Below are 13,765 nucleotides of genomic sequence, written 5' to 3'. Positions count from 1 at the left end.
TTATAGCACATAACATTTGGGAAAAAATGAAATCGGAAACATTTATGTTAGAAAAAAAAAGGAGTGATAGTACAAAACATTTCAGTGAGGATGTTCAGTAAATATAGATGGAGGTTACAGAGAGCTTTGGTGATGAGGACTGTTTTATAGAAAGTGAATGGACAGTTGAAGTCTGATGATGGTAAAAGATGATTGTCAGGTTAAGGATAATGTTGGTCCTTGCTTGCGTCCTCTGTTGGTTCTCTTTGGATCATGGATTGTTGCAGAAAATGAGAATATGATGTGTGTTGTTACTTACTATTATAGACAAAGTTGCAGTTGTAGCCTTGCCAATTTCAAGTGCAAAAATGAGCAAATAAAGCTTCAGATAGACCTTAGAAACATACAATGTTTTTTTTATAAGTTCTGCATTTTGAATCTTTGGAATTTGTCATCTCAGACTAACTGCAGTGACTGAAGGCATTATTTTCTTTTTCCCTAAGATATGTTTAAGATTTTCATGTCTTCAGTCTTTTCACCCAATTAAAAGATAGGTAGCAAAGTTCTGCAGTCTCTGACAGGATGACAGGTTTCATTTTTATTTCTTCTGCTCTTTGTGCATGGATACAAAGTTTGTGTTTTAATACAATTCTACGGAAGCCTTAAATATTTCCTCATAGAAGTTATTTTGGAAATTATTTAATGCATATTTAACATAGCTCTCAGTTCTTTGTATTTACCAGTTCCCACTTCATTGTTGTCTTAAATTACAGAATTGTATAAACTGGAAACAGACAATTTCCCCCCAGACCCTGCTGTGGTGGGGGGTTTCAGGAGGTGTTCATTATTTAGGTGTTTGCACCTTGTGCCCAGTTAGCTCATGTGTTACCTTTAATGTGTTACCTTTAATGCCCTCTGGAACATGCACAGCCAGTGGTGGTGCTGCCCATGGCTGCTTATTGAATAATCCAACAGCAGCTGTAACCTTTCAGCATAATAAATCAGCAGAGTGCAGCAGATGACACCTTCTCCTAATGCAAGGGTGATGTTTCAGCCCTTTTATAAAAACAGAGAAACCACTTCCTAACAAACCACTAAGGCAAGGTTTGCATACAGATATATGCCAGATGTTATGATATATATCTAGTAAAATAGGTGCAGCCTATTACACTGTTGTAAATGAAGTTAGTACTCAAATTAAATACCAAATAGTAGCCTGAGCCAAGTAAACATTCAAATATATTGAAGTTAATGATAAATAGAGTTAGGTAGTTAACATGACAAATGAATGAGTGCTCTTTTATAAGAAAACCCTTCTGAATAAGGCATTGTTTAAACTAAAAAAGAGTTGGAGTTAATCATTAAGGGAAATTTCGTAGTACACTCAAGTATGCTCAAATGGTTACTGTGCTTCAGGGCATTTGTTTTCTTAGGAGAGAAGGAAGTTGAATGGAAGGAGGAAAGCAATTTCCTGAGAAACAGAATTTATGGTTTCTTTCTGTTTGTTCATAGATTGGATTGTTATTTATATGGTACAGCGTCTTCAGCCTTTTTTGTGGAAGGCCTATCTCAAAAGTTGTCCACGCTGTTTAATTTTACTGCCTTCTGGGGCAGCTGCAGAGTGACTGCTTTGGTGTTCATCTTTGTTCCAGAGTCTCCTCCTCTCCTCCCTGTAACTGGGATTGCTGCCCCTCACATTTCCATTTGGAATGGGCTAGCTATGTGGAAGGGAGGGCTTCAGAAAGTTTTTCTCCTCTGCTGGTGAAGCTGTGTTTCCAGTGGATATTATTATTATTGTTTTTTTGGTTGAGTGTGGGGGAGGGAAATTCGTATTGCCTGTAATCTGCTGACACTCCTAGAAGCTGTCTGTTTCTCCAAAATGTTGAAGTCTCTCGGTGGGCACATGCAAACAAAGGCTGAGTGCAGCACTGGTTATTGCTCTGTGGCCACTCTCTCAGGGTGACCTGTGGTGCACTGCAAGTGAGGCACACACTCAGGTGGAGTGACAGGTTTCTCCTGTGGTTCACCTGTGGTGCCTGACAGCACCAAGGCCCTTTCTCAGACTGCTCTGCGCTCTGAGTGGTGCATGGGGAGGACCTTGCCTTGGTCCTGGCCATGCTGGAGCTGTGAGTTGGTTTGGCTTGTTTTATAGGGACATGACCTAAAAGACACTGTTTGGAAAAAGATTTGGCCAGTGGCCAGCATTGCCTAGGAGCTGTGGTTTCAGTTTCCTTCTCTGCAGAAAGTCCCTAGTGTGATCTGCATTGGGATCAACAGTGGTTGGGCAGAAGGTAAATAAACTCCAGCAGCTCTGCTCTGCCTGCCCCACATCTTATCAGGGCTATCAGTTCCTACCTAGCACTGCATATGAAGTGCACTCACCATCAAGATAAAGCTTTGATTGTGTGCCAGGTGTTCATAACATTATTTACCTGACCAAGTGTGTGAGACACAGGTTAGGAATGAGTGGTGGGGGTGGAAATTCCTCGTGCTGTTGTTGTTGCCCTAGATAGGGAGCCTGTCTCCTCTGCAGGCTGCTGTGCTGCTGCTGACCTGTGCTGCCACAGCCCAGAGGAGCTTCTGGGTCAGGACTGACCTGGGGCTGCCATCCACTTCTTTTTCACTGTGAGGATGGTGAGATGCTGGCACAGCCTGCCCAGGAGGGCTGTGGGTGCCCCAGCCCTGGCAGTGTCCAAAGCCAGGCTGGATGAGGCCTTGAGCCTGCAGAGCTTTGTTAAAGGCGTGTGTGAGCATGAGGCCTGGTGGTACAATTGTCTGCAGAGTTATTTAAGATGATCCCAAATATAGCAGAAACTCAAAGGCACATTGAACAAATTTTTAGTAAGGAAATAAATAGCTCAGGCAGTGTTGGGAAATGGAGGAGCAGAACAGCAAGGAAAGATGACTGTGGGCATGGGACTGGGAGGAATGGGAAGTGTTTTCCTTCAGCCAACATGTTGCCAGATTGTAAATTTGTATAATGGATGAATTTTAAAGTTTGAGTGCATGAATTGCTTAAGGATGGATGTGAGCTAGGAGCACATGCTGCTGCTTCAAAAAGTCAGTCAATCTGCAGATTATTTGCTTTACATTTGGAGTAACAGCTGTGCAATGTGAAGGATGTCAGGAATTGTTTTCCTTTTTTGCTTCAGATAGAACTAAGCACTTGGACTTGCCCCTGAAATCAAAGGGTACTTTTCACCTCAGTAAAGTGGTTTTAAGGAATCCTAGATACTGAGAAATTATTTTTCAAAAAATATATTTTTGCATGGGTTTTATAGTACAATTCAGACTAAATTAAGGGCTGTTGTACGTCTGGGAGTTCACCAGGCTTCAAGGTGAGATATCTTTATCTCCAAGGTAGAGATAAAGTGATCTACCAATTATCACAGATTTAAGAGTCACGGATTTAAAGTGATCCAAGGTGGATCCTTAATTATCACTTTAAATCCGAGACTCTTAAATCTGTTACACTGTTGTTCCATGAGGACAAAAACTAATGTACTAGGATTTGTAGGATTTCCTTTCATGTATATTGATGTGACTACTGATTCCCTATAGTACATTACTGATTCATCTGGAAAACATATGTTTTTTTTTAAAAGCATACTTGTAACTTTCCTTTTAGGTTAACAGGTTTATATTTCTTTTAAAGTTCTTATTATAAACTCATTGGTCTGGCAGTGACAGTTTTAAAAGTCAAAACTCAGAGCAGAAGACTTATGTATACATATCTGTTTTACTTGAAGCTGTAATGATGCTGCCAGCTCATTGCATGATTTTTGCTCATCACTTTTGGTAGTGTAGAGGGAAAGTGCCCTTGTTTCCAAACCCTGATGTTTTATAGCATAGGTGTATAATGGCAGTTAGAATATTAATATGTGTATCAATTTAAAAAATAATCTAGGTATGCTTGAAAGACTGTGAAATTAGAAACAAGTTAACATTGCAAGGACAGACTTAAAATAGCACATTACGTCCCAGTACTTGTTCTCTTACAGCTTGTACTAATTAAGAGATGTTTAAATTACCATTTTAATAACACTGAGGTGGTGTTCTGTTCTAACTCCCCTTATTACAAAAAATAAGATTGTAACTGAGCAATATCCAGACAGTTACAGCAATGCTTGTATTAAGATATTTTTTTAAATTAAATTTATGATGAATGAATGCTTTATTTTTAAAATATATGTTAATGACATGTTTACCCTATCCCCTTCCTTTGTTGTGGTATGAGCTTGGCCAACATGTAAAAGTTTTGACATTAAGCCAATGGTTGTTTGGCAAAAGTGCTCTTAGATTTGTACAGCAGACCTGGTTTTTGATTGGGGTTTTTTTTAAGCTATTTTACAAGACAGTGCAACTTATTTTAAAGGGAAGGTAGTATTAGTACAATGTCTGATCTTTGTTCCACTTGGCAATGTGCTTCACCCAACTGCATAACATTTTAATTTAAATTGTGCTTAGTAAGTGTGACATATTCCAGGAGACAGAGAAGTAGATTGAAGTAATATGAAAGCAATTTTTTTAAACTGTTTTGGGCACATTATTAGCTACAAGAGGTGCATCCTGCACCACGCCTTCACTGAGGTTTTCCTCTGTACATGCAGTGGCTCAGTTTCAGCGGTTCAATATCCAGTTTATACAGCTGCTTGTTTGGGTCTTTGCTGTGTAACCTTAGAGAAGTAGCTGGAGTGGCAGTCGTGCCTTTCCTAAGGTTCTGACTGGCTGCTGCACGGCAGTCTGTGTGCTGTGGGTGCAAGACTGGGCTCTGGTGCTGTCAGCAGTGCCACCACACCCCCACGTGTGGTTTGACATCACTGGGCTTGGGCTCATTGGGGACCGAGAGCTTGAACACTTTAATTTCTGTGCTGAAATTTTTGACCTTCAAACATCCTGTCTCAAAAAAGTCAAAGCATCCACATGCTGCTGCTTGTTTCCTGAAGTATTTCCTCCCATCCCCAAATAGTTGTGCTTTCAGCCATGTCTCTGCTCACCTTGGCACTGCTGTAATTTATACATCCCTTGTATCCACCTACTCAGCTCATTGTCAGAGTAGCCCCTAAAATAGCTGTGTAACTGCCCTTCTTGGTAAGTCACCCTTAAGATTTTTTAAGGGCCTTATTTGCAGAAGTCCTGCTCACAGAAAAAAAAAAAAATTGGCATAGAGAGGAACTGAAAAAGTTATAATATTGAACGTGTAGTACCACAAAGAGAAAATTGTCTTCTGTGTTGGTAGTTTATAAACATGTTTATTTGGTATTTCCCAGTTCAGGTCCTTGGAAAAGATATATAAAGCAAATAACTGATTTCTTCAGAGAACCTGTGTGCCCTAAGGCACTTCTTTCAAAGCTGCCAGAAAATCTTTGTCAGGTACCACGGTAAGAACAGCCTTAACGCTCGTGTTAAGTTTGCTTTAACAGTCTCCTAGTGCAAGTGAATTTTTACTGTCCCTCAGTTGCACAGATGCTTTTACAGACATATCAGCACAGCAGTGTTTCTGTCTTTTAGCTTTTCCTGTGATTGTTTTTCACTTGTCCGTGTCCTGCTGTGGCACCTAGAGGCCCCCAGCAGCAAACTGTGTGAGTCTGCCCAGTGCAGGCAGGTCCCAGCGAGCCTGCTGGAGGCTCTGGAGGAGCCTGGTGTCCTTTGTTCCACCATCTGTGTTCTCCACAGCACCCACTGGGCACACCACTTGATTCCTGTGCTTGAATGTTTTATAGGAGGTGCTCTGCTATAACATAAGAGCTGTCCTTTGTGGTTCAGGATCAAATGTACTGATTAGCCTGAAAAAAAAGCTAATCTCCTGCTGGTCTTTTAAAGACAAAGCTAAAGGTGTGTTGTACTTTTGGAGACTGAGCAGGTGAGTTGCCTGTTCTACATCAAGCTTATCAGCTCCATAGCAAGCCTCCTATACCACAGTGTTTGCTAAAATAAGAACTTTCTCAAAACAAATAGATATTTGTGTTCATATAGTGATTGCTTATCTGGCAACAAGTTTTGATTGGAGATGTTATAATTTACAAAACAGTAATTTATTTATTAGGTCTGTTTCTGTGCACTAGGAGCCACTGTACAACTTGAACCAAAAAGTGCACTACAGAGGATGTATTTAGAGAAACAGTAGATTAATCATTATGTACAGTGTCAGTTCCTCACATGCAGTGAAATACAAAGAGCACTCACTACTGTCAAGTTAGACAGGTACTACAAAGTGTTTGCTCTATTTCACCCTGTGTTCTAGTTCACCATTTTATTGCACATATTTATGGCAGGTAGCAGATACAGCAGAATGAGTCTTTTCATATTTAAATGTGCACTGACACCAGTGTCCTGTTGAGTGGGTAGGGCTGAAGGAAGCTGGTAAGACCACAAGGAGTCTGTGTTGTCCTTGCTGGTAAGAGGGTGCAAGTGTCTGTCTGAAAAAAAAAGAAGGCAAATTGATATAACTGGTTGGATTTACTGAAACACTTCACCTTGTCTAAGTGATCCATTGGATACTTTGTTGTTTCCTCCCCAGCAATCATACATGCAGTAGTTCTGGAAAAGATCGTATTAAATTCAGTTTATCTAAAGCACATGATAAGTAGAATACACAGTGAGTCATTCTCCCATTTCTCTTGGTAGCTAGAGGAGTTGAGCAGCCTATGAAATGTCACTATTTCAAATACGCCAGTTCAGACACAGTGTATCACAGCATGCTGAATGGCTCTCAGCAAAATCCCAAAAATTTATGAATGAGGGCCTTGGTCTCATAGCTTAAGCTGACAGTTTGGCAGCCAGCTACCACACAGTCACTTTGGATTAGGAAAATTACTAACTCCTGACCTTCCACAAATAAAAAATTATGCCTGTTAAAGTATTTTGGAGTGTATAAAATTAATCTGCAATAAAAATTTTTAAGTGGCTAGGTATGGGGGGTTGGGCTTGGGTTGGGGTTTTTTGGCTTTCACTAAAGATAGAAGTGGATTATATATCATGGTACAGCTTCTGGTTGCCTTTTTTCCCTCTAGTACACTTCCATGGATGCACTAAGCTTGCTAAGGCTGCAGCCAGCAGTCTCTCACTCTGGCTGCTGGCAGAAGGAGGGGACTGGATATAGATAACAGGTAGAGGCCACTTCCTCCAGCAGTAGCTCTTTTCAGGCTTATTTCAAGTTTTTGCAAAGCACAGGACTGTGTTTCAGCAGAACTAACCAAGGTGATCACTTCCTCTCTGGCACTGGCACTTTTTGGGACTGAATCATGAGTGGGGTCAGACAGCCCATGCTACTACAGGCTGTATGACCAGGTGCCTGCAACCTCTGCAGCCAGGGGAGAGCCAGAGCAGCCCAGAGGGACCACCTCAGTCCAGGACTGCAGGCAGTTACCTGCCATGAACCTGAAGTGGCAGGCTCAGGGAACCTGACCCTTGTTGCACTGTTCACTTCTCATTTGGAGTCTCCCTTACACTGAGGTCATGTTTTTGTCAATTCAGCAAAGTAATTTGCTGATGCTGTGTTGTATCCTAAAAATTGCTTTAAATGCTAACCTCTCTAACCTCTTTTCTATTCCTAGAATGGCACTTTTTGTTTTGGTTTTCTCACACAATGTAAATGCACATTCTAAAAGAATTGCAATACTGTATAGGTAAAGTGTAGTTTTACAACAGTATTTTCTATAGCTTTGTTATGTAGAAGAGTAAGCAGTTTGTGGTAATGTCAGCTAAGAGCAAAATTATACAAAAATATTTTAAAAAATTAAAAAGAAGGAAGAGATCTTGGTTTGTGGTGTGTCTGTGGTCTTTTTGCACCAGATGTAGAAGTAGGAAGGATGGAGTAGTTTCTATCTGCTCATGGTAGCTCATTAGTTTGTCATTCTGCACATTATTTTCCACAAAGGCAATTGTATGTACTGCTGATTCATACTGTGTATTTACACAGAGTAAATTAATACTGAACTTGATAGCCTTGTTTTTGTGCCTTTGTTTGATAGATGCATTTAATTTTCATTATAAAAATGGATTATCTGTTTATTTTATAAGCATGCAAATACTTCTGCATTTTTATGAGCTCCTCTGTTTGAGCAACTTAGTCGAAAATGCTTTCCTTATGAAATGTATTGCCACAGGCAAGAGGAACAAGTGGAAAGTGAAACTAAGCTCGCTGTGCTTAAGTGAACAGCAGGGTGAGACTGTGGGGGCTGGAATAGGGCTCAGAGCAAGGTAATGCTTTAGAAAACTATGCAGAGCATTCTCCTTGTATGAGTGTGCTACATTTTGCCATTCTGGGATTGCCAGTTCTCCATCTGGCTGCTCTTTCAGGCCTGCTTTTCTTGCATGTCTTTTAATAACAGTACCTATGCAGAATGTTTTATGGCTCCATGAACTCGACTAGGAGGAGAGATGATAAACACCTGGCAGTTTCTGGCTGACATAACTGAAAGAAAAAACCCTCATTCTAGCCTTGAATGAGTTCAGGTTATTTGCATGCTCAGAGGTGGTTTGATGAATAGTGATCACATACATTTACTTCTGACTGTTCTATGTAAGACTCTGTCCTGATCATATTACCACACTGACTGGTTTCCCACCTTTCTGGGTCATGGTCTGTGTCCAGATGTTGGATGGACAGGTAAAGGGAGGATGTGTTACTCCCTGAAAGGCAATGGTGGCAAAGGTTTCTGTTGTCTGTTTCTCTAAGTTGATTCATTGGTGTTCCTCAGACACAACAAATCGTTTGAGACATTTTTTACATATTACCTCTTAGCTTTTAGTTCTCCTAGTTAGCTGAAATGAAATTTGCATTTGTAACGTGCATAGCATTAAGTAGATTTACCTTTCAGAAAGGTAACCTTTGACTATTGGGTTGCTGAAGCTTTACTCTTGAGGCTGTTAGAAGCACTCAGATGCCAGGTTTAACCTTTGTGAGTACGTGTGGGAACTTTTTGTCTGGTGTGCTTTTGGCAGCATGTTACATCATTCAAACTCCTGAAGGTGCTCGGAACATAAAACTGAGGGGAAAATTAAAAATGATCATGGAATGAGTTTCTAGTGGTATGCCCTGTTCCATGTTTCAAGGAGCAGGTAGTGTTTTCCAGTTGTACAAATGGCATTGACAGCCAGCACCAGACAAAGGTCTTATAACCAAGCCAGGAAAGGTTTGGGTTGAGTGGTCTATTCAGATATGTTTGTAACTTAAGAGGGCCTGGAAATGTCACTGTTTCATGTTTTTCTTTTCTAGATTGTTTTGTGAGTTTATCAACCTGCTTACGCAGATACATTTGATTTGCAGTTCTGTTCAAGGTAAAGTGGCTTATTTCTTGTGTCTGCTAGTGAGCAGCAAGATTGACAATAACTAGAGTGGACCTTAAATAACCCTTACTCAAAACTTCAGCAGGGAACTTTGTCCTCCCATCACTGTAAGGGTCAATCTGATAGACTTGAAATGGGGACTGTATTTTTCAGTTGAATTAGAAACATTTTCTGACAGTGTTAGCTTTTTGAGTATCATTGCATTTGTTAATAAACTAAATTACTAATTGTTTTTTATTAATAACCATGAATTGTTGTTGTGAAACACTGTGTCATGCTAAGGATTTTTCAGTCCCTTTTTCAGAACAAAAAGTTCCTAAAAATAAGTTGAAAGAATGGTCAACAGCGTCAGTTTCCTCTCGAAACTTCCTTCAGAATTTGTCTGAGACCGTTTTACTGTCTGTTTAGTCTAGTGCTGCACAGTTTTCTTCTGCAGTTGCTACTGTGACTGCTGCTTTATTCGAATTCAAACTTATTCAGCTAGCTAAATAAATAACAAAAGTCATGCCATCAAAGCATTGTGCTTTGCTGCAGATAGTCACACACACTTTTTTGTCTTTTGGACTGTCAGGATCTGCACAAATGTTTCAGGAAGCTCTGTGGCTGTGCCAGCACCCAGCTGTCCTGTGCCAGTGTGCTTTGCTGAGGGGTAGGACACGCACAGGGGTATGGCCATGGCAGTGTCCTTCCACAGCTCCGTGTCAGAGCCAGCCCCAGCTCAGCCTGCAGGGCGAGACCCTCCACCCCTCTGCTGCTCTGCAGATGGTGCTTGGACATTTTGGACTAGGAACATCAAATGCTTCTGCCTTTGCAACTGTACATCTTAAACACTTTCTTGTCTGTAAATAAAAAGTGTAATGCACATTTATTGGGGGGATGGTGAAGTTCAGGGTTTAAAACTGTTTCAGAGGTGTTCTTCCCTGCATATTTTTTAAGACATCTGGAAGAATTGTGCTAGTTTTTGGTGTGTTCTTAGTGTGAATGATTATGTTCAGAGTACTTTTGAACAAAATATTGTTCAGAGCTGTTAAAGCTAAAAACTTGAATGTGCTTTTTGCCTTGTAGGGGAAAATATAATGGGATTTGTTTGGTCACCTCACTTCCTCTTTGAAATGCAGATAAAAATCAAAGAACTGTTATGAAACAGTACGGCAGTAAAATTGCCTTCCTTGGCAGAAAGTGCCAAATAATTTTATTAACAGAAATTTACCCTAAAGGTATCTTGGTCTATCATAAAGTACATGAAAGTAACAGAAAGCGAGTTCACTCACAAAAAGTTTAAAATCAGTTCAGCAAAAAGTTGCAGTATGTGGTCCTGTCTTAGATAAGTTACAGCTTGGGAATTCCACATCAGAGATGATGAATACTTAGAAATGAATCTAAGTATGCTTAGCTAGAAATGAATCTAGGTATGCTTAGCTAGAAAGCAATGGGGTAGGTTCAACATGAACCAAGCAATAGACTGTGCTAAAGTTTTGCATTAAGACTACAATAAAATGCAGTTCCTTAAACATACCAAAAACATCATCACTTTTTCACTGGAAGATATTGTGAATGTGTTCAAAAGATTAAAATGTGCTTGCTCCCAAGGCTCCTACTGTTTACTGATCCTCAGAGCATTTGTATTGCACAATGAAACTGAAAAATAGAGATGACTCATGCTTGAAATCTCAGGGGCTACCATCTCAAATGACCATGGGTGGGGGCAACTTTCTTAAACTTGTATTTTTTAAGTGCACACCCAGTCATCTGTATGTCAGAATGTCTGCAAGGAGAGAATTTCTTCAAAATACAAATAAGAAAGCCTAATTTTTTTTTTTTTATTTTTTTTTTTTTTGCTTAGTCAAAAAAGGGAGGAACTTGCATTTGAATGTGAGCTCCTAAGAGAAAAAGAAAGGTGTCTTTTCCAGCTACAGTACTCTTCTTGTTGACTGTCCCTACAGAATTTTGGAAAACCCATACAAACCTTAGAAAAATCTCTCCCAGCCTACAGTACACTTTTAGGTAGACAAAAGACTACTGGTGCAGTACACAAGGAGGAACATTTACTCTCCCCTCTTCCTTTTTTAAGTATGTAATTAAGTTCACTACCTAAATTATGACCCGAGTCTGAGAAGAAAACACCCTAATGTGAATGATGAGAGTTTCTGAAAAGTAAGGAAGGTAAATGTAAAATTGATGGCAGCATTTCTTGCCAAAATGAAAGCTGAAGAACCAGTCAGGCTCCCAAAATGAATGGAGAGTTATATTTAGAACTGGGACAAGCATAAGTACATTTTCTGTGGATCAAATTCTGAAAAACACCGAGGAAGATTATTTTCTCCATCTTTATTTGCAAAACAAAAGCACATGGTCTTAACTGGTCTAAATTCTTTATTTTGTGGCTAATTGGCTTTACATTTGCCAGTTTCTCATTAGTACTATCTCTAAAGCTATCCACCTGGTGAGTTTTTTCTTCTTTTCTGTCTATTCAGCATTAAGCAACTAGTTAACCATATACTAGTTATAGTATATACTAGTTAGGTATATACTAGTTAGCCATTACATTGTGTAGATATTTTTTCAAGTTACGTAGGTATACATTATATCAGGTTATATAGGTATAAAAGTTATTATTTGGGTTATACAGATATATAAAAAGTCATGATTTAGCTTATATTGATAACAAGTTAGATAGATATTTATAACTCAAGCTATAAAAGCACCTTGTAACTCTGACCTGAGTTACATAGGCACCAACTGTACATCAGTTATTTACTTTCATTGTGCCCTGAAAATGCAGGGGAAGATATGGCAAATAGGGCTTTACATCTGTAAGTCTCAAATTGATTTGATCTACACTCTCTTTTTGTGAAGTAGTTTGCTACTGAGAAAGAATTGGAAAGTAAAAGATGATGATAACTTAAATCTCACTAGCTGGATCATCAGACCCCTGCAAGTCACAACCTTTCCACTGCAAAATGCTTGTGTAGCTAAACACAGACCTAGCCAGTCTGTCCACTGTGTATTTATTGTGCATGGGAGGGAGGATTATCAGTTCTTCTTTGGCTGTTTACAGAGCTTTTGCTGAAGTCTTCTGTGGCCACATGTCCTCTGAAATTTGTCCTTGCTTGTACTGTTTGTCTTTTCGTGTCCTTGTTTAAAAAAGTTGGGTGGAAACAGTACATTTATTTCTGCTGTTGGAACAGCAGAGTAACATTTGTCATAATGCCTGATGATACAGGGGTATATATTGAGGGATCAGACTGAAATATTTTGTTATTACTATAGAATATGTATTTTCTTTGTATTTTTTCCCTTTAGTCCAAGTATATTTTGTAGATGCTGATAATAACAGTATTTTTCAGTTGCACATTTTCTCCTTTTCCATCTTCTTCTGGAATACCCTGTGTCCAAGCTACCACTTTTGGGCCTAGTCGTTACCTAAAATGCCAGTGAAACAGAAAGATGTCTCTCACTTCCCTTACCACAAAAAAAAATACTGAAACTGTATTTGTCATCAGCCGCAGTGAGTGCACTGGCAGTGCTGTGAGTGCAGATTGACCTGGTGATTTTCTGCCCTGCCCTTGTGAGACCCAGCCTGCACTACGGCACACAGTTCTGGGTGTCCAGCATGAGGGTTTGGAGCTGTTGGAGCAAGTCCAGAGGAGGCCATGGAGTTTTTGGGAGGACTGGAGCACCTCCCTCATGGAGACAGGCCCAGAGAGCTGGGGCTGTTCTGCTGGGAGAAGGGAGGATCGTGTGGAGCCCTCACAGCCCTGCTGGTACCTGCAGGGCCTTCGGAGGAGCCAGAGAGGGCCTCGAGAGGAGCTGTGGTGACAGGGTAAGGGCAATGGGTGCAAACTGAAAGAGGGAAAATTTAGGCTCGGTAATAGGATGAAATTGTTTATAGTGAGGTGATGAGGCACTGGAAGAGGCTGCCTAGAGAGGCTGTGGGTGCCACATCCTCGGAGTTATTCAAGGCCGGGCTGGATGGGGCCCTGAGCAACCTGTTCTGGTGGAAGGTGTCCGTGCCCAAGGCACGGGGATAGAATGAAATGAGCTTTGAGGTCCATTCCAAGCCCTTAACATTCTGTGGTTCTGTGGCTCTGTGACTCAGAGGCTGTGCCCGCAGCAGAGCACAGGCTGGGCACGGCCTGCGGGAGAGGCAGAGCCCCGGTACCCACGGGCAGCTTCGGGTGCAGCTGCAGACAGAGGAGCCGGTGGGTCAGAGGAGCTGCTCTCCAGATTCTGTGTGCTCTCAGTGGACACTTCTCAGTTGGGAAATCTTGCCTTGGCCTTTAACGTTTTCTGCCTTTGGGGCATGCAAACAGCTCTTACCCTTTCACCGAATATTTGCTTGCACTCACGTTACAAATTAGGAGAGAGGTTTCACACCCCACTCTTAGGTAATTGAGAGCTACTGGGTCAGTGTGGCTGGGCTGGCTTGCACTACAGTACTTGTTGTAGAAATAGATGTTTGACACTTAGAAATTGATTTTTTTTTGATTGACTT

General features: G+C 40.6%; 1 protein-coding gene across 12 annotated transcripts in view; it reads left to right on the top strand.

The window, feature by feature from the left end:
* ACSL4 (acyl-CoA synthetase long chain family member 4) overlaps window positions 1–13,765 on the top strand; it is a 36,271-nt gene that overhangs the window by 1,538 nt on the left and 20,968 nt on the right. For 2 of the 12 annotated variants that reach the window (XM_064426869.1, XM_064426863.1), the window contains exon 1: window positions 13,500–13,658. The exons of 3 other annotated variants lie outside the window; for them this stretch is intronic. The gene's annotated coding sequence lies outside the window, so the exon portion shown is untranslated. Of the gene's footprint in view, window positions 1–9,240; window positions 9,262–13,074; window positions 13,094–13,377; window positions 13,473–13,498; window positions 13,659–13,765 lie in introns of those variants that run through there. 7 more of the 12 variants (XM_064426860.1, XM_064426864.1, XM_064426865.1 and 4 more) reach the window with 7 other exon arrangements.

The sequence above is a fragment of the Passer domesticus genome, chromosome 7, assembly GCF_036417665.1.
Source record: "Passer domesticus isolate bPasDom1 chromosome 7, bPasDom1.hap1, whole genome shotgun sequence".
Lineage (NCBI taxonomy): Eukaryota > Metazoa > Chordata > Aves > Passeriformes > Passeridae > Passer > Passer domesticus.
The sequence above is the reverse complement of the archived record's forward strand: the minus strand, read 5'-3'. Positions and strand labels throughout refer to the sequence as shown.